Raw genomic sequence first — 22,694 nt, 5'->3', positions numbered from 1 at the left:
TAAGCAGTGCCCTTTAATATATGAAATTAAGTCAATTCCAATGGGTTCCCCCCCTCTCAATGCAGTTTCATTGCTCAAACAAATTAGAGACCGGGATTTCCTTCTCAGTGGCTATGATGTGGCTATTTGCTCCTGGCTTATTGTTTGGAGTGGCTGACTAAAATTATATTGGCAATTTGAAAGTGGTATCATTTATTTATAAGCTTTATTTATATGTTTTTATTTGTTTATTATAGAGGGCTGACATGTCTTCCAGAAAAGAATTGCTGCCATGAGAGGATCACAATCACAGGGGAAGAAACTTGGGAGTATGTTTGTGTATGAAATAAAAGATTGTTATTCAGGTACTCAGGTACCCATGTCCTAAGCTATGACTTGGCCACAGTTACCCATGCTGTGGTTCAGTCACATTTTTAACTATTGCAATTATGTTGCACATAGGGCTGCCTTTAAACTGTTTCAGAAACAACAGTTAGTTCTATCTAACATCTATCTACTGACAATCAGTAAAAAAACACGGAAAACACAACAAAAATAGAAAAACACAGATGAATCAACTCTTATGCTTATACAATGCAAATGGTATTTTAATAGACTTATGAAAAAAGTATTCATTGGGTCAACAAATATTTGAATTGTGCAGCACAGTAAGCAAAATGAACAGGTGGGGCATGCCACTTGATTTCAGCCATACTTCTTCACTTCTTTCAGCTGTGCTGACTCCCAGTCTTTTTAAATTGATGTTTTCAACCTGTGAAGCCCTTAATGGTTTGGGACCAGGTTAGCTGAAAATTCACTTTATTCCATATGTGAGTTCCCAGATTTTAATTTCCTGTTCAGAGGTCCTGCTTCATGTGCCTCTAGTTAAGTGAAAACCATTGGTTGGGTATTAGGGGGAGACTATCTTCTCAGTGAGAACACACCCACCCTCCAAAGAGACTTCATACAATTCACAACCAGTATAATTAAAAATCAGATTTGTTTTTTTCAGCAATTATTTACATTATATAAATTATATTTATACGTGAGGGTGCAATTTGTATTGCAGTGTGGTGATGAAAGCTTCCAAGAGATTTTGGCTTTGGTAGTTGTGTGGCAATGTCCCTCCCTCCTCAGGAAATAAGACGCAAGACACAGTGAATTAAATTTTAAGTGGGCAAAAAGGCCACAACTTTATTGGTTTCGGATGTTGAGCGGTATTGGCTTAGGCATCCGACTGTAACCCGTGTGTTACAGTCTGGGAGAAATTAACCACCAGAAAGGAGCCCAGTGATGTACATCTACTGGAACACCTCCTGTGGCCACCGTTGGGGTGTGCAATAAGGCCCTGATCTCCATAGGCTCAGGACAAAGCTACCGCCCCCAGAACCCCTTTAACGGGATTAAATCTCCAATTTCGGGCAGAGGGTGATGTAATCTGCCCCCTTCTTTATTTATGCAAATTTCCAATGCCTAACCGCCACTCAAGCCTCCAAAGGCTCGCCACCATTGCGCTGGGTGCCGGGGCGAAAAGAGGCTGTGTTCCCGCCTCCTGTTTAATTTAAAGAGGTGAAGCCCCGCCTCCCGGCTGACCCTATTGGTCAGCCCGGGTATGATGGAGACAGGAACTCCCCAATCCTGCGAGGGGGCTGAGCTCTCAGCCCCCATCGCGAGAATTCAGGCAGGCCATGCCCACAACACCACCTCCATGTGATGCGGAAGTGGTTTTGCTGCAGAGGAGAACAATAAAAATCACACAACCCTACTTAATATCACTTTGGGTTCCACTATATATTCAGGTGATGTGTAAGAATAAGAATAAGAATAATTTATTATTGGCCAAGTACATTTTCCAACATACTTGGAATTTGTTTCGGCTACATTGCAATGTAAACATACACACACTGTTCCACTCACAATACAAAAAAGCAAAGAAACCCACCCATAATTGACCTCCCCTTCAGCTACACATCTACAAATTTAACAATTTAATGGCACAAGGGGAAAAAACTGTTCCTGTGCCTGGCCAATTTTGTATATGAAGACCACCCACGTTCTGGCACAGAATACGTAGAATCAGATAAAGCAAATGAATCTGAATTGCGCAGGAAAAAATGGACACCAGAGACAGCAACTGCAGCTGAGAATAGACTGAACTCACAAACTGCAATTAGATTAAGAACAACTATAATAAACAACTCTTCCATAGATTCCTCCCTGACTGCCTATGAAAATCTCATTGAGTCATTGCAGGATGTGGTCACTGTAAATACAAACTCAGACCGCAAGTCCCACACTAACAAAGGGTGCCATTGGTTTGACAAAGAGTGCCGTATGAAGAAGGAAGCTTTAAGGAATGCGTACATGGACTATAGAAATGCTGGACAAAATCTCTTACCTCCATCCTACTTTAAATTGAAAAAAGAGTATAAAGCCCTCTTGGTCTCAAAGAAAAGGCAAGCTGAGCGAAACTCCTGGTCCTTGTTATTGAACGCTTCACTAAATAATGAAACTAATTTTTTTTGGCAACTGGTCTCTGACTCAATGAAAACTAGCCTTTCAACTCCCAGCTGTGCCATTCCAGCCCAGGTCTGGGAGAATCACTTCAGAAATATATTTATGGAAAATTTCAAACCTTACCATCGGTTCTCAGGAAGCTGACAGTGCAGAACTGGCACTGTTACCTCTTTGGAGACCAGTTACAGTGGAGGAAATTTATACATTAATGGAGAAACTGAAGAATGGCAAGGCCCCGGGAAAAGACTTTATACCAGCGGAACTTATAACATCCAACCAGCTCTGGTGGGCTCCGCTTTTGGCGGCCCTTTTCACAGTGGTAAACAGCTCAGGCAAAGTACCACAAAGCTGGAAGCATGCTATAGTCGTCCCAATATTCAAGAAAGGCGACCCTAAAGAACCCTCAAATTACAGGCCAATTAGCCTGCTATCAGTAATTGGGAAGTTGTATGCCTGCTTCCTAAGTAATAAACTGACAACTTTTCTTAATGAATATAACATCCTATCTGAAGCCCAGGCAGCCTATCGAGAGAATCACTCAACCACAGACCACTGCCTAATGCTGTCTTTCCTAGCCGAAAAATATACCAGGCCGCTTCAGGGCAAGCTCTTTGTGGCATTTATGGATCTGAAGTCAGCATTCGATTCTGTCCCCAGATCTCATTTGTGGACCAAGTTAGATCAGATAATACAGGACAAGCGTCTCCTCTTTCTTATAAAAGCCCTATATAACGGAACCAAACTGCAGGTCCGATGCGGTCAGCAGGGACAGCTATCAAATAATATCGAAATGAGTAGGGGGGTTCGACAGGGTTGTGTCCTGGCCCCAACATTGTTTTGCTTATTCCTAAATGATCTAGAAGAGTGCCTAATGGACGCAGATGGTCACCTTCCAAAAATAGGTATAAGAAGGACCCCCTTGCTGCTTTATGCTGATGACGCGGCCATAATTTCACGCACCAGACCGGGTTTGAAACACCTGTTGATGAAATTTTCTGAATATTGTCTTGGAAATGGCTTAACAATAAATTATGAAAAATCAAAAATCTTAGTATTTGAAAGAAGCTTTTCCCGGTTAAACTGGTCGCTGGATGGCCATGAACTTGAACAGATTAAACATTTCAGCTATTTAGGACTAACATTCCACCATACAAGATCATGGAAGTACCACTGGCAAACCTCCCTTCAAAAGGCGGAGATTACAAAACTAGCCATACTCCGATTCTTCCATACAAAGGGCGGCAAGTATGTACCGGCAGCTCTAAAAGTATTCAATGCAAAAACTGTCCCCCAAATCCTGTACGCAGCAAATGTCTGGCAGAATGGGGACCTGCCTAAGCTAGATGGCTTCCAAGCACAATTTATTCGATCTTTGCTTCAGGTGCCCAATTGTGTGCGAAATTCCATACTCCTGCTAGAAACGGGTGAATGCCCAATTTCAACAAAGGCATGGTGGGCAGCACTAAAACATTGGCTCAAGATTGTAGTATTTGAACTTGGGGAGGGACTGTATAAATACCTGAACAATGAGGAATACATCAGCCAATGGCAGAAAACCATGGCGAGAAAAGCCACTGCTTTAGGTCTGTCACCCACCCAACTCTTTTGCCTGGGATATGAAGGTGCCCTAAAGACCTTAAAGCAAAGACTTTGGGATAATTCACACAGTGATCTATGACATCAATCACTTGCGATCTGCAGTCCATTGGCAGTAGGAGTACAATATGGGCATGTCTTTAAGCCAGCAGCCTATATTCAAAACTTGACAGTGCCAAACTACCGAAGGCTGTTCACAAAAGCAAGACTGAATGTTTTCCCCTCTGCAGTGCTGGAGGGCAGGATGAGAGGAGTACCCTACCAGGAAAGACTGTGCTCGTGCACCCATGATGTAGATTCTATAAAACACATTGTGCTGCACTGTGGGAAGTTTGAGCAAGCTAGGGCTGAAGTGATTTCACCCCTGCTAGCCTTGCTCCCAGGAAAATCAGAGGATTTCTATATCAGGTTCCTATTGGAAGACCGGTCAAATGCCAGAACACTAGCAGTGGCAAAGTTTTTATCGGTGGTCACAAGAACTAATGTTTCCTATTCCGAATTTGAGTAAGATGTCTGAGTGGTTTGAGGGCGGGGTGTCCCAGCTGTGTATCGCTTGGTAACGAATTGATGGGTCTATGGACCGTAATAAAGATTGTTGTTGTTGTATATGAAGACCTGTAGCGACGTCCAGATGGGAGTAAATCTAGCAGATGATGACCGGGATGTAAAGGATCTGCTGCAATTCTCTCTGTTCTCTTCTTAACTCTGGTAGCATAGATTGTCTCTATTGTAGGCAAGCTAACACCAATTACCCTTTCTGCAATTCTTACAGCTCGTTGCATCACTGAATCTTCTTCCTACAAATATGACACCCAGAACAATTTTAGGGTAAAAGAACTCAGAGCTCTCCTTCACCCTGGTCACTTTTACAAACACATACCAGATTCAACAGGTAGATATTTTGAAGAGTAGGTAACCCTGAGATGTCATAACATGAGGGACACAAATTTCAATTCCCGTTCATGGACTGCTTTATGGTTCAGTGTAAAAGTGGCAGCTGCTGCAATGTTTGGTTTAGTATTTTAATATATTAGTGACTGTAATAAATATAGGATTTTTGTGATTAATTGTATCCTTGTGCGATGCACAGGGAATTTTTCGGAACTTCCTTGATGCTTAAAAAACAACAACAAAAAACACCCACCCCAGCTTCTCATCAGTTCTATGCACCATACATTATGAGATGATTTCGTGTGATTCCAGAAATTTGTGTGATTCAGGATTCAGGAAAGGTTGTTATATTTCCAAGGAAGGTAAAGGTAAAGGTACCCCTGACTGTTAGGTCCAGTCGTGAATGACTCTGGGGTTGCGTGCTCATCTTGCTTTATAGGCTGAGGGAGCCGGTGTTTGTCCGCAGACAGCTTCCGGGTCATGTGGCCAGCATGACTAAGCCGCTTCTGGCAAACCAGAGCAGTGCACGAAAACACTGTTTACCTTCCTGCCGGAGCGGTACCTATTTATCTACTGGCACTTTGATGTGCTTTCAAACTGCTAGGTTGGCAGGAGCAGGGACCAAACAACAGGAGCTCACCCCGTGCGGGGATTCGAATTGCCAACCTTCTGATCGGCAAGCCCTAGGCTCTGTGGTTTAGACCACAGTGCCACCTGCATCCCTATATTTCCAAGTAGGATCTTGCTTCATTTATAGCCATAGCTGAGTGGAAGTGCTCAGTGATAGAGCATCTGCTTTCCATGCAAAAGGTCCCTGATTCAATCACCATATCTTCAAGTAGGGCTGGGAATTTACCCAGTCTGATATTCTGGACAGTTATTGCCTCTCAGTGTAGATAATACTGTGATAGATGGGCCAATATGCTGACCCAGTATAAAGTGGGCTTTTTATGTCCTTATGTGGCCTTTAAGCTTACGAATCCCTATGTTGCCTCAGCCCTCCTGAGAAATGAAACCCATCTGACTGTGAAATGTCCAGAGTTTCAGAAGGAAAGTGCTGGAAGGGATTTTTTGTCTCATCAACTAGGTCAAGCTCATGGTCTTGAGCTTGAGCACTCTTCAGCTCACTCAATCTATTCCCCCAACTTCCATATATTCTTTATTAGGAAAGAAAACAATCTTGATGCATAGGTATATGAAAGGTAAAAAAAAGCTGGCATGGCAGAAAACTGAATGAAATAGGGAGGAAATATGAATTAATACATAGAGGCAGAGGGGCATTGATATCATCCTCTTATACCAACTGATCAATGTAGCCTGTATATCTGTTGATAAATTGATCTAAATATACTGAGAACATAGAAGAGGAGAAAAAGAAAGGGGGTTAGGAAGAGAGGGAAAGAAGTAAAGAAAAAGAAATAGACAATATATTTTTAAAAAAGAGAGAGAGAATAAAGTTCCATTGGCAGGAGCAGTGGGGTAGAAATTATACTAATGTAATAATAATAATAATAATAATAATAATAATAATAATAATAATAATAATAATATCCAGCAGCAAAAACATTAATATTTAAACACATTGTTCAACATTGTACAACATTCACATTTTAACTCATTGCAGAACAGATCAGAAACCCTACTGAATTAATTACAGCAGAGTGATCCTACTCTGCACAAAAAAGAATGAGTTTACCACACCAATTAACACCTTCTGCTACTCCTAGTGTTTTGCTGTGTTTGAGACCACAGAAATGTTCCCGATTCTCCCTCCCCATATAATTATGCCCATATAATTGTCCTGCTCACCAAGCCCCATGGGGTATTTGAAAGTCTTGAGAAAACTAAACTGTTGTGTCAGAAAGTGATTATAAGAGGTTTCTCCCAGGCTCAGAACTGGCTCAAAGAGTCAGGTTTGGGTATAGCTCTGCCACCCTGTGCTCTGATAGTTTTAGAGTAAGAGTACGCAATTGGATGTCCTGTGATTATTACCAGTGAAAATGGTTTGTGAGTAGCTTGAGCAATCTGCAACTCACTCTGTTTCCCCAAGGCAGACTCCATTTCTAGATATTGCTTATATGGGGGGAAAATACAACCTTGATGCATAGGTACAGAAAAGGTACCCACAAAAAATGGCATAGGGAAAAACTATTAAGAATTATTAAGTAGAAAGAGAGGGGCAGTGACACTGACATCCTCTAATACCAACTTACCAATGTAGTAATGGGGTAAATCTCATAGAAAGTAAGTCATAACTGGGTGAGCTGAAGAAAACCGAAGCATGTGTTTCTGGAAGGGAAGTTTCGTTCCCCAAATGGTGATGTTATTTGTGTTTCTTTTTGGTCTTCTCCCACATATTGTGAGCAAGACCAATTGCATTCCTCCTGTCTTGAAGGCTCATTCCAATAGCTGCAGAGTAAGTAACTCCTTTATTTCACAGGATTTTTATTGGCTGGGAGACTTTTATGCAACATTGGGGAATAGGAAATAGAAGTGTGTGTGTGTGTGTGTGTGTGTGTGTGTGTGATTAAGAAAAGTAAAATACAGGCAAACTGATAGTAATGGAAGCATTCTCTTAAACAAACTGGTCAAAGTGGCATTAAGGTCTCATTGAAAGCAGGTCACAACCGGACTGATCTGAATATGCTAACTGCAGTTGAATAAAACTGTGTGTTTAGAAATGAGATTTTCTTTGAAAAATGGGTTTCTGCTTGGTCTTCTCCCTTGTTTTGTAAACAAAACTGATCCTGGTTCTTTCAGCTTGAATATCTGATACTCTAAATGCAGAGTTAATGACTACTTCTTTATTTAACAGGAGTTTTCTCAGTCAGGAGACCTTTTCATTGGACAAATTGCTTCTCGGTTCTATTTGGTGAACTTCACTCATATGTTCAATAAACAGCCTTCTTCAGTGTTGAGCAAGGACGTCGTGTAAGGCATTTTCATTCTTTTAACTAAAGCATTCACTTGTTTACCTCATAGAAACTGTGAACAGATAATGAAGCAACGGGAGCTCTTTACCTAACAAAAAGTGGCATGCAGTTCACATGTAGATACTTGCCATAGTATCTGGATAAGACATTGTTTAGTATTTGAGAATTTGGTCCAGATTTCCAGCACTTCATTCTAAGGTCATTTAGACATAACATTTTGTAACCCAATTGTGTTCATTTGGTATTCTCCTTGTATCTGCTAGGACAGACCATCATTTTGACCACTTCATAACTCTTCCTATTTTCTCTGCAGCACTTCTTTCTTTCATGAACTCAATTGCCTTTTTAAAAATAATAAAACAAAATGTATTTATTTTTATAGTATTTTTCAAGTACTATATTGGGATATTCCATCCCCTGAGGCTTGCAATTCTGTGCCAGATTATTCTATGATATTTGTCCTGTGTTTGTGGCATCAACCTTGTCCATGTTTATTTCAAACATTAAAGTGAGCCATAGAATTCTAGAGTTAGATGACACCATGAGGGTCATCTAGTCCAATGTTCTTAATAGTTGGCAATATGTACTTAGTATTTGCTTTTTGCCTTCTCTCCCATTAATTTTAAATATCCCTGATGTTAATTACTGGAAAGAATTCGCTCTATCTGATGCTGATCCACATTATCCATGTGGAGATAACCATACTATCCTACTTAACAAGGATTATTATTTTTTACAATGTATGTGAAGCATTATTCATATGGTGTTCCAACTGCTGGCTAACAGTCTCTTTGTCTTCATAGCTCAGGATGGCTAGTTGGTATTTTCTTAGTTGGAGCTGAAGAATTGAAAATTGATGGAAATTCAGCAGTGTGTTTGACTTTCAGAGGCTGAGCACCAATTCAGTTTTGTAACTTGTGTGTGTAAACAGCAGTATTGCAGTTCAGAAGCTGGCATGTAGTGAGTTCACTGAAGCCTAGCAGAAGGATAAGGATTCAAAGTTTCAGTCTGGGCACCTGATCTGGGATAGCTGCTACACCCTAGGAGTGCCTCTGCGTCTCTACTAATTATTCAGCTGCACATTTCTTAACATAGCAGATATAACAAAAAAGCAGTGTGTCTAATCCATAGGAAGGCAAGCATAGGTAGCACCCCCTAAGGAACATGTCATAACTCTGGAAAGTGAGGGGTATGAAATATTCAGATGATTCCATATGAGAAAATCCTTACAGCAAGTGTCTCCAAATATATTTGCAACTATATAAGCCTTAGCATGCATTGTGTATTGTGGGAAGTATTCCAAGAGAAGCAGAACAGTGATGTAACATTTTCATGAAAAGGAAAATGCTGATACTACTACAAAGAATTAAGAATAATAACATATGGTACTCTTTACTGGAGATAACTGAGAGAATAAGAAATGGTATTCTCTGTGGTCCTTTGATATGGTATTTCTTGGCATTTTATTATATGGAATGTACTTTTTATTGCAGCGTTGTGCCAAAGAACTACCAGGAGATTCTGGCCTTAGTATTTGCTATGGAGGAGATTAAAAGAAACCCCACAATTTTACCTAATGTTACTGTGGGATACCACGTCTATGAAAGCTACCACAGTGTTCAGAGGACTTACAAGGCCTCATTGGATCTTGTTTCTACACAGCACAGACTTTTACCCAACTACAAGTGTGATACCCAGAACAATTTGATAGCCATTCTTGGGTCGAAATACTCTGAGCTCTCCCTCAACCTGGTCAACATTGTAAACTCATACAAGATTCCACAGGTATATATTACAGGGGATAGTACTAAGATGCTACAACATAAGTTATTCAAAATGAAGTTGTGTTTAATGGGTCAGTTTGAGGTTCAGAGTCAAACAAGCAGAAGTTTAAATATTATGCTTTAATAGTTTAATAGAGATGAAAGAGATGTTAGGTACGTGGTAGTAGCTCTGGTGGGGGGCACATCATGCTCCTTCTGAGGTAGCTCTCACCTGTGGCTCCTAGACACTGTCAGCATGTGACCATGGCCACATCCCAGGAATAGCTTTGACTGGCCGGCTAAACCAGATGACGATAGCTGATGAATCTCAAACCCTCAGTGAGCTAGGGACTTCCCCCACAGGTGAAGACAGGTTCCGGTGGATTGAATAGCTGAGAGTGGGTTCCCCAATCTAGAAGGCAGCTACTACGTGTGCTAGAGGGAAATTATATATATATATATATATATATATATATATATATATATATATATATATATATATATATAATATTTTTTAAAAAAACATGGCACAAGGTCATAAATGTAGCCACTGGATTAGACCCAATCAGGCAGAGTGAACCTAAATGGGGGGTGGGGAAGAAGAACATGTGGCATTAAAACATAACACATTGGCTAAGGTGAAAGGAAAGGAAAAAATGTATGCCAGTGTGATTTCTTTGCCCATCCTAGAGGTGTGTACTACAAAAAAAAAATGTTTCTTGGTACTACTGGATCCAAAGCATTGTCCTATCTACCTTTGGAAGCCCCCAAATGCAATCACTTTTATCACTCCACTATTATAGCCCTAGATGCATTCATCTCACTGTTCCTCACTGAGAAAGATTTGTCTAACTACATACTGGTGTGCATCTCTTGAATGAACACATTTTTGTATTACAAATGAAATATTAATTTAAGTCACACCAGTGTATGCAAGCAAATGTACTGCACACTAGTGAGTGATTTAATGCAGCTATTTTTGTGACCTACATATAATATATCTCTGTTTTATTCTTAGTTCACAATTGGCTCCCTTGACTCAAGGTTTATAGAAAGAAAATTCTTCCCTTCCCTATACCGGATGGTGCCAAATAACAACTATGAGTACAATGGGGTGGTCCACTTACTTCTGCATTTCGGATGGACATGGGTTGGGCTATTAACTGTGAAATTATTCAGTGCAGAAAGATTTTTGCAAGCTCTAGTGCCACAGCTTTCTTTAAATGGCATCTGTATTGCTTTTATAACAAATATACAACCATGGGGTTATGCTGTTGATATGTCAGGGAAATGGAATGCTGACGTTCCTACAATATCGGATGCTATGACTAACAAAGCCAATATAATTGTTGTATATGGAACTCCTATAGTAATGGATATCCTGATCTGGTATCTTCATATGACACATCTCCCTTCAGGTAAAGTGCTGCTTGTCACATCACATTGGGATTTCAAAACCACCAGTAAAAGTCCCTGGAATATGCAGTCATTTCAGGGGGCCTTATCCTTATCTGTCCATTCAAATGAACCACCGGGATTCAAGACATTTCTCCAGAATCTAAATCCTTCAGAGGCAAAAGAAAACTGCTTGATGCAGGATTTCTGGGAGAAAACATTTAATTGCTCATTGAAAAAGAATAATGTGGGTGACAAGATTAAAAAATGCTGCAACGTGGAGGAGAAACTGGAGAGTCTCCCATTATCTATCTTTGAAATGGGCATGACTGGCAACAGCTACGCTGTGTACAATGCTGTCCACACAATTCTGCATGTTCTGCAAGCCATGTATAGATCCATATCAAAATACAGAAGACAGGGAGTTGGAAGGAAACTGGTGGCTCAGAATCTGCACCCATGGGAGGTAATTTCACCAAAACCAGTTTAATTTTCTTGCATAGACTAAAAGAACGGAGCTTTCAACATGTTTGCATGCCGAGGTACCAAGACATCCCCCCAATAACTCACACTTCACACAATATTTTAAGGTTTTTGGCATTAATTTGGCCACAGCTTTATTTAAATACAACTGAATGTGTGTGGTTGCGTAGGCATTGGTTCTTGCCATCTGTCCCCCACCTGGGACAGATCTGACTCCCACTAGCTTAGTAGGGGAGCCAGTAGGTAAGCACCCTCTGGGAGAGATCAGGGCAGGGGCCCCACGCCCTTGACCTCATCCCTCAGATGCTCCACGAGGCTCATGCGTGACTCTGGCCCCTAACGGATAAACGGACAAACATGTAGAGCCCGAGGATTCCTTTAAAGGAATACCCCTAAAGGCAGCAGCAACCATGACGGGCAGGCCCAACCAAAATCTGTACCCCTCCACCATCCAATTTGAACCAATGCCTAACTGCCAACCTTACAAGTTGTGACTTATTGCAGCGTAATAGGCAAAAACCACCTGGCACCAGCCAATCAGCCAAGTGGCAAAATTCCTACCAGGCCCCTGATCCAAAACAGGCGACCTCATGAAACCACCAATCACACATGTGGCCATTCAAATTGACCCTCCTCTCTAACCCTGGGATGTCTTGTTAACCCTTCTGTAACCCATGTTCTCCTCTATGGGGAGAACCTGCTTTGCAAAAAGTATCATCTACAAAAACGAATGCTACGTTCATGGCTTTTTCTTTCTTCCGCATGAATCAACTGTTAAAAGTTTTGTTACAGAAGTCACCAAGTGACATAGCTCTACAGTGCTCACCATAGTGCTAAGCCAAAAGTTCTGCAATCTGTATGGTTGCTCACTGCAACTGTACTACTGGTTACAATAGCAGGAAAGCTTTTTAAAAATAAGAAAATCTAGATGAATTCAGTGCTATCTCTTCAGAAAGTAACACCCTTTAGTAACATTCAGTTAATTTGGGCTAACTCTTAAAATTATTCATTCCCCCCCCCCACTGCAACCCCCATTTTGTCTATTCCCAAATTCATATCTTTGCAACATATCTGGTGACACCATCTCAGCCATACTCAGAAATCTAACATCTTGCTATTTGTCATTCTTTATTCTTGCTTTGAACATAGCTCCATTTCTTTCTAAGGGGTATCTCATTCAACAACAGTGCTGGTGAGACAATACAATTTGATGAAAATGGGGAGTTAGTTGCCGGATTTGATGTGACCAACTGGGTAATGTTTCCAAATCAGTCTTTTGGTAGAGTCAAAATTGGAAGCCTGGATCTTCGGGCTCCTCCAGGCAAAGAGTTAACCATAAAAGATGAAAGCATTGTGTGGCATAGCAAGTATAACCAGGTGAGACAGAACAAACAACAGATCTGTAGTTCCAAATAGCTGGTTATTCAAATGTGTGAGTTCTTTTCAATGTTATTAGTACATTTTAGTGATGTTACATGCCCTACGATCATTGTTTGGGGTACCCCAATCTCCAGTTGATGAATGTTTTTCAAGGTTTCCAGTATGTACTCTGGGTTGCTTTAACTTGAATGAGGTTACTGGAGATCTCATTTTGTCATATATTATTATTATTATTATTATTATTATTATTATTATTAACAACAACAACAATTATGAGCCACTTTATACAAAAACAATATCTCAAAGTGGCTTAAGAAGTTAAAGTTATGTGACATAATAGGAGTTTAAAACCACGAAAAAAATGAACAATGTAGAATATATGAAATGTTCATGGGCCACATGTAAGAAATAGAATAACATGTGTAAGAAATGGCAGAATGGAGAAATCGTGAAGGAAGAGTATACATGAATAGCCAACAGCTGCTCCATCTCATAGTACCTAGCTTTAGGACCAGCACACACACACACACACGCACACACACACACACACAGAGAGAGAGAGAGAGAGAGAGAGAGAGAGAGAGAGAGAGAGAGAGAGAGAGAGACTTTCTCAATCCCTAATGTTTCTTTTTCCCCCACAGTAATTTTTATTTAGTTTTCATATCCAATATCCAAATTCATTACTCATACACAACATTTTTTATTAACTTTGTATATACATAAATTTCTTTCAAAGTACAAGAAAATAAAAAAAAGTAAAAAAAGAACACCAAAAAGTAGAAAAATAAAATATAAAATAAAATAAAACACGACAGAAAGCTGACATTAAAATACAAATACTGAAATGTGACTTCCACCCTACCTTCATCTGCCTTTTTAAAGTCTTACTTTAACTTGCACAGTTTAACATTCTTTATGCGTTAAATCATGAGTCCACTTTTATCCATATTTTAACGATCATCTAAATTCTGTTTTCATACTTATGTCATTCCATCTTGTATACCATGCATGTTTGTCTAATTGTCTTATTTCGTTATACATTGAATTTGTTATTCTTCTCTAATGTTTCTATATAGGTTCTTCCTATTTCTGTGTGTAACGACAAGTGCCTCCCCGGTCACAGAAGAAAAGAGAAAGAAGGGAAGCCATTTTGTTGTTACGATTGTGTTCCATGTCCAGAAGGAAAGATTTCTAACCAAACAGGTAGGAAATAGGTTTGTCACAGGGGTCAAGTGCATGATGTACAGTTAGCCTCAAAATTCCAACTCAACTCCTGAGAAAAAAACAAACAGCAAAGTCCACGCTGTAAAGGAAGGCAGAGCACTGCAGCTGAGAAGGAGGTGGTTTGTGGGTCGATCCAGCTTAAATAGCTGACCAGACACTCCTTCCTTTGTGACCCTCACCTCAGTGTCTCTCACCTTGGGAGAGACCATGTCAAGTCTTCTCCATAAAGGCAGGAGCTGGTAAATTGGCATTGTGTGAATGTTCAAAGTGTTTTGTGTCCACTTTAGAACTTTACACCAACATCATAGAAATTTCCTGTTCCAAATTACCCAATCCGTTTGCAATAGACAATAGGCATGCAATAGACAAAGCCACTATTCTCTGTGCTCATAGTGGTGTTTTGATATTGACAGTTGGGATCAGGATCTGGACTTACACAATAGAGATGTAGTACATTTTGCTAATCATTGCCATTGGCTGCACCATCTCTCATTCAATATTTCATTGCAAAAATCTCTTGTAAGATGCAGTAGGGAAAGCTGAATTGTATCTATAGTGTCAATATATCATTAATAGAATTAATTTCCTCAGTCCACTTACTGTAGTATCAGTCAAGGTAAGCATTCCATACATATACTGGGACTGCTGAATAATTTGTTTCCCTTATTATGTATAGTTCCTGGTTAAGGGACCTAATGCCCGTAAAACAGACAATGGCTTATCCTTCTTTGGGTAGAAGATTAAGATGAGTGGTATTCATTTCCCTGCTGAGTTTTGGATGGAGATATTTAAATTGGCTCACACACGGATCATGAAAATTAGGCTTCTTTTCTTTTTAGCAGCAGACGCCATTTTCCAATTACAGCTTTGGACCAACTTAAAAGTGTGTAAATGATAGTAGGTTAAAAATGAGAACTTTGTCACAAATGCTTATGTCCTGCTGTCATCACTCATTAACCATTAAAATAAATTGACAAAATGTGTAGCACAAATATCTTACTCATTTCCAATATTTCTGGAATTATTATACGCTAAAAAGCTGGCTTTTCTTTTTAATTTTTAACAATTTTATTACTACAATTTCAAATACAAATATTTGAAGACTTAATTCATCCATCTATAAATATACAAAAGTTATACATACATACTGAATACAAAGTGTGCAAAAAATATTCCACATTATTCAATGTAACCTCTTTCTTCAATTCCACTTTTTAGATATAGATGCTTGCACGAGATGTCCAGAAGATCAATATCCAAATTTGGATCAGAGCCAATGCATTCCCAAAGTTATAACCTACCTCTCTTATGAAGAACCTTTAGGGATGACTTTAGTTTTCTCTGCTATTGCTTTTGCTCTCACCACAGCTTTGATACTGGTAATATTTATTAAGCACAAAAACACTCCCATAGTCAAAGCCAATAATCGAAGTCTAACCTACATTCTTCTCATCTCACTCCTCCTTTGTTTCCTCTGCTCCTTCCTTTTTATGGGACAGCCTGGACAGGTGAGTTGCTTTCTCCAACAAAGTGCTTTTGGCATCATATTCTCTGTGGCTCTCTCCTGTGTTTTAGCAAAAACCATCATTGTGGTTCTGGCATTTATGGCAACCAAACCAGGATCGAGGATGAGAAAATGGTTGGGGAACAGGCTGGGAAGATCCATTGTACTTTCTTGCACCTTTGTTCAAACAGGAATTTGTGCTTTTTGGTTGAGTACTTCTCCACCTTATGCACATACAGATATGCACTCCCTGATTGGAAAAATCATAGCAGAGTGTAAAGAGGGCTCAGTTTCCATGTTTTATGGTGTTTTGGGGTATATGGCCTTCCTAGCTGCTGTCACTTTCACTGTGGCATTTCTTGCTAGGAAATTACCTGACAGTTTCAATGAAGCCAAATTTATCACTTTCAGCATGTTGGTCTTTTGCAGTGTTTGGATATCATTTGTTCCAGCATACCTGAGTACCAAAGGAAAATACATGGTAGCTGTGGAGATCTTTGCTATCTTATCATCTAGTGCTGGGCTACTTTTTTGCATATTTTCCCCAAAATTCTACATAATTGTGTTCAGGCCTGAGTTAAATAACAGAGAACAATTAAAATGTAATAAAACCTAAAGAATATTTGGCATGGTAGCTCCTGAGTTTGAGGAGTTTGTTTTGGTCTATGTTTGGCAACTATCCAATGGCACTTTGAACCAACATGGGGTACTGAACTTGTCAAAACTGCACTGATTTGTACACCTCTTAAGATATAATAGCTGCCATGCCCCAGCTAGAAAAGTCATCTTCGAGGAGGCCCTAATGCGCCTTAAGGCAAATGTTACAGAGGAACAGACTGTGTCAACTGAAGCTGAGAAAGAGAAGATACAGGCCTTCAGGGGTCTTGGAAGTTCATTAAGGGCCCATTCACAAAATGAAAAGTTGAGGGTGAGCTATCACTGAGATTGGGGAGGGGGTGTTGCCAGGGCCCAATGGTGCAAACTCAGGCAGCTGCCAGCTGCTGGATTTCCTGTATAAAGAACATGGATCCCTTGGGAGTAAATGGCTACTTGCGAGCAAGCTATTTCTTATGAGCAGACCAAACATGTCTGGAAAGCCAGATGGCATGCAGCTCTGCTTTGGGTGGGCCTCTGAAGTCTCATGTTTAAATCCAGTGCCTTTTTTCTAGATAAAAAGGTGCCAGTACGGCCCCCTCATCACCCCCTCCCCCTGCGTCTCCCTCTCTCCCTTGCCCCTGCTTCCCTGAATGTCCTGCAAGCCTTTCTGCAGCAGGCTGTTGCTGTGCTCAGTTTTCTTTTCTCCAAGCAGGTGATGAAGCAGAGTAGCCACTCTGTTCGCCTGCTGCAGCAGAAGCCAAAGTTAGTCCAAAAAAGGGTTGTAAAACCAAAGTTAGTCACTGGAACCACTGAAATTAGTGGACGTGAGTAACTTAGGCCCACTGACTTTAACAGGTCTACTCTACAGCCAAAGAGCTTCAGAGCACCTTACAACAAATTATTATGGCAGCGGCTTTGGCTGGACTATGCAATTCACCAGCAGCCTTCTTCGTATGTGCTTGCATACTTGATTTCAGATAATTAGGAGTGATGTCAATGGATACTTGCTGTTATACTTTATTGTAGCATTTTTTTATTTTGTTGTATTGGAGGCGGGTTTATCTGGTGGCAGATGGCAGAACCATGAGGCAACGAGACTGGTAAAAAACACTCAGATAAAGGATTTATTTTTAGCTATACAAAAACAACAAACATAAAGCGTGTGGGTGTTCTTTCTCTGCAGGCAAATTCAAACTGCCACTTCTCCTTCTTTTGTACTCATCACCAGCTGTAACCAATCAGCTCAGAACTCACACCCAGAACTTACAGAAACAGTTCTTAAAGTTACAATAATCTTTTCTGTTTCTTTGCAGAATAACTCCTAACATGTTGCATATAACTCATATTGCTTACATAATAAAACTTAGTATAATAATGTTATATAATTTCAGAAAAGTGTTAGCTGTTTACTAAGCTGAATTTTGTTCCTGATAGAAGCTAAAGACAGCCTAGCAGCCATCAAAGTGTCAGTAAAATTTGTAGGCTAGTGCAGTGTTTTTCAACCTTTTTTGGACAAAGGCACACTTGTTTTATGAAAAAAAATCACGAGGCACACCACCATTAGAAAATGTTAAAAAATTTAACTCTGTGCCTATATTGACTATATATAAAGTAATTTTTCCCTTGGCACACCAGGCAACATCTTGCGGCACACTAGTGTGCCGCGGAACAGTGGTTGAAAAACCCTGGGCTAGTGAACAACAGAATGGCTATGTTTGGAGAGGCTTCCAGCTCAGTTTTAGTAGGTCTTTTACTGGACAGTCTACCACGTCTCCATAGCTTCCAAGTACCCCGTTTTCCCCAGGAAACCCCCCATATTTTATTACCGTTTCCCGCTGGTCTCCCGAATTGATTTATGTCCCGTAAATCCCCCGGAAAGCAGCTCCTGCTGGCGGCCATGTTTCTGGTGCTGCTCTGCCCATGTATGGGCACCGGAAATCGGGCAGTGCCGGCATCAGAATTCACTTCTATGCATGTCTGGAAGTGCGTAGAAGCAACTTCCGGTGCTGCTCTGTCCATTTCCAAAATGGCCGCAGTGCCAGAAGTCGCTTCTACACCGTGGCCATTTTGGAAATGGGCAGAGCAGCACCAGAAGTTGCTTCCACGCATGTCCGGAAGTCGCATAGAAGCAAGCAACTCTCCTCAAACTACTGTTTGAAGAGTTTAGCCACCATAAACATTCCATTTCAATTTGTTTCTCACTTTGGTTTGCTAACATTCCTTACATTTGAATAAAACAAGCATAGTCCCCTGTCGTCTCCCCCTAGGCAAGGGAGAGTGAAAAAGTAAACCAAAACACATGCACATGGCACTGTAACATGTTGATCTGCACATGGCACTGTAACATGTTTTTGTTAGTTTGAATGGTCATTAGTTTATCTTTATTCCAGTTATTATCTCAGTAAATTCCCTTTTATATTTATTATCCCGTTTGTGGTATTTTGTTTTGGTTTACTGCAATATTATTATCACCACTTTGATACTTTGTGTATATTGTAAGGAAGAGAGAGAGCAAGGAAAGGGGAAAGGCCGCTGGCAACGCGGTGCACTCCCCCCCCCCAACTTTGAAGCCAGGAGCACCAAGGAATGGAGCGGCTTATATTCATCAGGGGGTTTGGGCTGGGTGTTCATCAGTATGCGGATGACACCCAGCTCTACCTCTCTTTTAAATCAGAACCAGTGAAGGTCCTGTGTGAGTGCCTGGAGGTGATTGGAGGATGGATGACGGCTAACGGATTGAGGTTGAATCCTGACAAGACAGAAGTACTGTTTTGGGGGAACAGGAGGCGGACAGGTGTGGAGGACTCCCATGTCCTGCAGCCTGGGAGTCACTTTGGACTCACAGATGTCCATGGAGGCACGGGTTAATTCTGTGTCCAGGGCGGCTGTCTAGCAGCTCCATCTGGTATGCAGGCTGAGACCCTACCTGCCCACAGACTGTGACCCAGAAACTGCAATTAATCCAGAATGTGGCAGCTAGACTAGTGACTGGGAGTGGCTGCCGGGACCACATAACACCTGGCTCCCAGTACGTTTCCGAGCACAATTCAAAGTGTTGGTACTGACCTTTAAAGCCCTAAACGGCCTCGGTCCTGTATACCTGAAGGAGCGTCTCCACCCCCACCATTCAGCCCGGACACTGAAATCCAGCAACGACGGCCTTCTGGCGGTTCCCTCATTGCGAGAAGTGAGGTTACAGGGAACTAGACAGAGGGCCTTCTCGGTAGTGGCACCCACCCTGTGGAACGCCCTCCCAGCAGATGTCAAGGCAATAAACAACTATTTTGCATTTAGAAGACAACTGAAGGCGGCCCTGTTTAGGGAAGTTTTTAATGTTTGATGCTGTACTGTTTTTAATATTCGTTTGGAAGCCGTCCAGAGTGGTTGGGGAAACCCAGCCAGATGGGCGGGGTATAAATAATAAATTATTATTATTATTATTATTATTATTATTATTATTATTATTATTATTATTTTCTCTTCCCCCCAGTCATACTTCTGGGGTTTCCCAGACATATCCATGATTCGTCCAACACTAATGTCCAGGAAAACCCGGATGTATGGCAACCCATTCTGGAAGTGCTGATTTTTCATTGCACTTCATTAAAAAAAGCTCAAAAATATTAAATTTATTGGTGCTCAGGAATTATTTAAATAAGCTCCCAAATCATTGCAGATTTGAAATCAGTGGTTAAAACAAGTGCATTTTTAAAGGATTTAGAATGGCACCCAACTGTATCCAAATATAGGTGAAAACCTGTGTCTTGATTTTAGGAACCATTATGCATAAATTGGTTAGAACATCTCATCCAAAGGTACAGTGAGCAAACAACTTTCCAAAATGTATAGTAGATACATGGAGCAACTTACATCTATCTGGAGACAGGCAGATTAGACCTGCTGGGGAAGTGCCACATAATATTAATTATACCTAAAAGGAGAAAATAATAGTTGTAGAACTCTAATAAGGAAAATCCCCAGTAGTTTTCTCATGTGTGATACAACTTCACCAACACACTGGGGACATGATAATCATCCTTAACTTTATCAAAATTATTGGTTTTTGCAACCAATTGCACAATTGACATTCAGAGCCTATTAGCAAGATCAACAATCCACATCTGAAGTGCTATAAAACCCTTATGTTCAGAATAGGATATAGGTAAGAACTGGGTTCTGTTACTCTCTTCTAAATCCATTGACCAGCAAATCTTCCTAATTCCAGATTCTGACTAGGTATTCATGAGCACACACAAAAACATGCAACCTGCTATTTACCTTCCATTCTTTTGCAACAACTGATTTCGCACCATTCTACCCCACTTTTGCACATTAAGGCATTGCTACATTTTCATTTTTCACCATTAGATGAAGAGTGAAGAAATAAATGATTTGATCCTGAATTTGCTGAGCATAGATCTCATTTAAATCAATCAGACAACTCTGAAACAATTTAAGACCCATTAATATCAGTGAGAGGTTAGTTACATCATTTAATTGGCAACGAAAGGAAATACATTGTTCAATGACACTGGTGGAAAAGAGCCATTATTAACTGCCTGCAGTGGTTCTCAGATTCCCTAAGATCAGTGCACCATTCAAGTCAGTTTGTGGCAATCCTGATAAAAACTGTGTCAAATGCTGTAGAAGAAAACTTTGGAGTCTGGATTTGGCATAGGCGTTCTATCAACGGGATCATGTTGGTCATTGTGTTGCTACTAGCACTACTATGTCATGCTGTATGCAAGAAACATTCCATTAATTGCAGCATATATGATGATCCCCTTCCCATTACTCATGAATTTTACCAGTCAGGAGACCTTCTCATTGGTGAAATTGTTTCTCAAGTATTCTTCCTCTATGATCTCCTCTCTTTTATGAAACAACCTACGCAGATTGTGATTTATGAACCGATGTAAGACTTCAGGTTTTTATCCTCTTTCTCATTTCTTCATTCTTTTATATGTCTCAACCATATCTGTTGCTTGACCCATCGTCATCTTGGTGCAGTGACTCTTAGTTTCTTGCATGTATTGAGTGATATAATATTAATAATAATAGGCTATTGGAGAGATGGCAAAAAAAATCACTCTACATCTCCCTTCTTCTTAGCATTTCCTTTAAAAAGTTAGTAGTCATGTCATAGTTTATATATGGGCTTGGGCTTATTGTTTTTAGGCAAAGGGAGTGAGTCCATTAAGTGCACATAGAAGCTCATTAACTAGAATGAACCATCAACATTTTGAACATTTAGCTCTTCAATTCAAATCGTGTATATTATTTTCTAAGGTTGTTAAGTTACACCTCATTTTTTAATATATGGTTCTTTTTATTAAAGTATTTTCATAGTTAACAAGGGTACATACAACCTCTCTGATTTCAATTCACAGAATCCTTTCTACAGGTCAATTATTACTGAATATATGAAAATCAGTTCTGAAGAATAAGAATGCATTTTTATTGCTTCTGAAACAATTGCTTTATTTATCAGCTGTAACAACTCTAAATTCCATTACAGTTCAGTGCCAAAGAACTACCAGCACATCCTGGCCTTGGCATTTGCTGTAAAAGAGATCAATGAGAGTCCCAACATTTTATCAAACCTCTCCCTGGGATTCAGCATTCTTAATAGCTACTACACTGCAAGGATGACCTACAAGGCCACCCTCAGTCTGCTTTCTGCACAACATAGGTTTGTCCCCAACTTCAAGTGTCACAACCAGAACAATCTGATAGCTCTCATTGGAGGGTGTCTATCTGAGATCTCTGTCAATGTGGCCATCATTTCAGCAATCCACAAAACCCCACAGGTAAGCTGTGGTGGTATGGTGATTTTACAACTGTGGCACAACATCATAAATTCAGAAGTTGCCCATGATATTTTGGTTACAAACTAGTTTAGGGCAAGCTATTTGATATTCTTGGTCTATCACTAGTAGTATAAGATGTTGGATATAACTTGTAAATGCAAATAATGGTAATGGTAAAAAAGCTTTAATGTCACCAAAAAAGTATTCTAGATATTAATAAGAAACAGAAACTTTTCTACACACTTCCATGTAAACAAAGATACAAGCATTAGATGCAAATATATACATATACTGGTCAATTACTGAGAAAATTATTTTTCAGCAGTTAAATTTGGAATCACTAGGCTTTTCCAGCAGTCCAGAAGTATAAGTTGTGGGCAGTGAATGAAAACAGAATAGAATGAGGAATGTGGGGGCTTTATGTCTACACATGCCATTTTTTAAAAGCTGTATCATGGAGGCACCATTTAGAAATTATAACCAGTGCTGTTTTTCTAGAAAACGAGGTGCCAAAACTCATGATGAACACCTCCTTTGTTCTCTTATAATGGAATTGGTGCCCATGTGAGAGGTGCCAGAACTGCTTTCTGGCAAGTTCGGACTGAAGAAAAGCCCAGATACT

The sequence above is a fragment of the Zootoca vivipara genome, chromosome 13 (assembly GCF_963506605.1).
Source record: "Zootoca vivipara chromosome 13, rZooViv1.1, whole genome shotgun sequence".
Classification (NCBI taxonomy): Eukaryota; Metazoa; Chordata; class Lepidosauria; order Squamata; family Lacertidae; genus Zootoca; species Zootoca vivipara.
The sequence above is the reverse complement of the archived record's forward strand: the minus strand, read 5'-3'. Positions refer to the sequence as shown.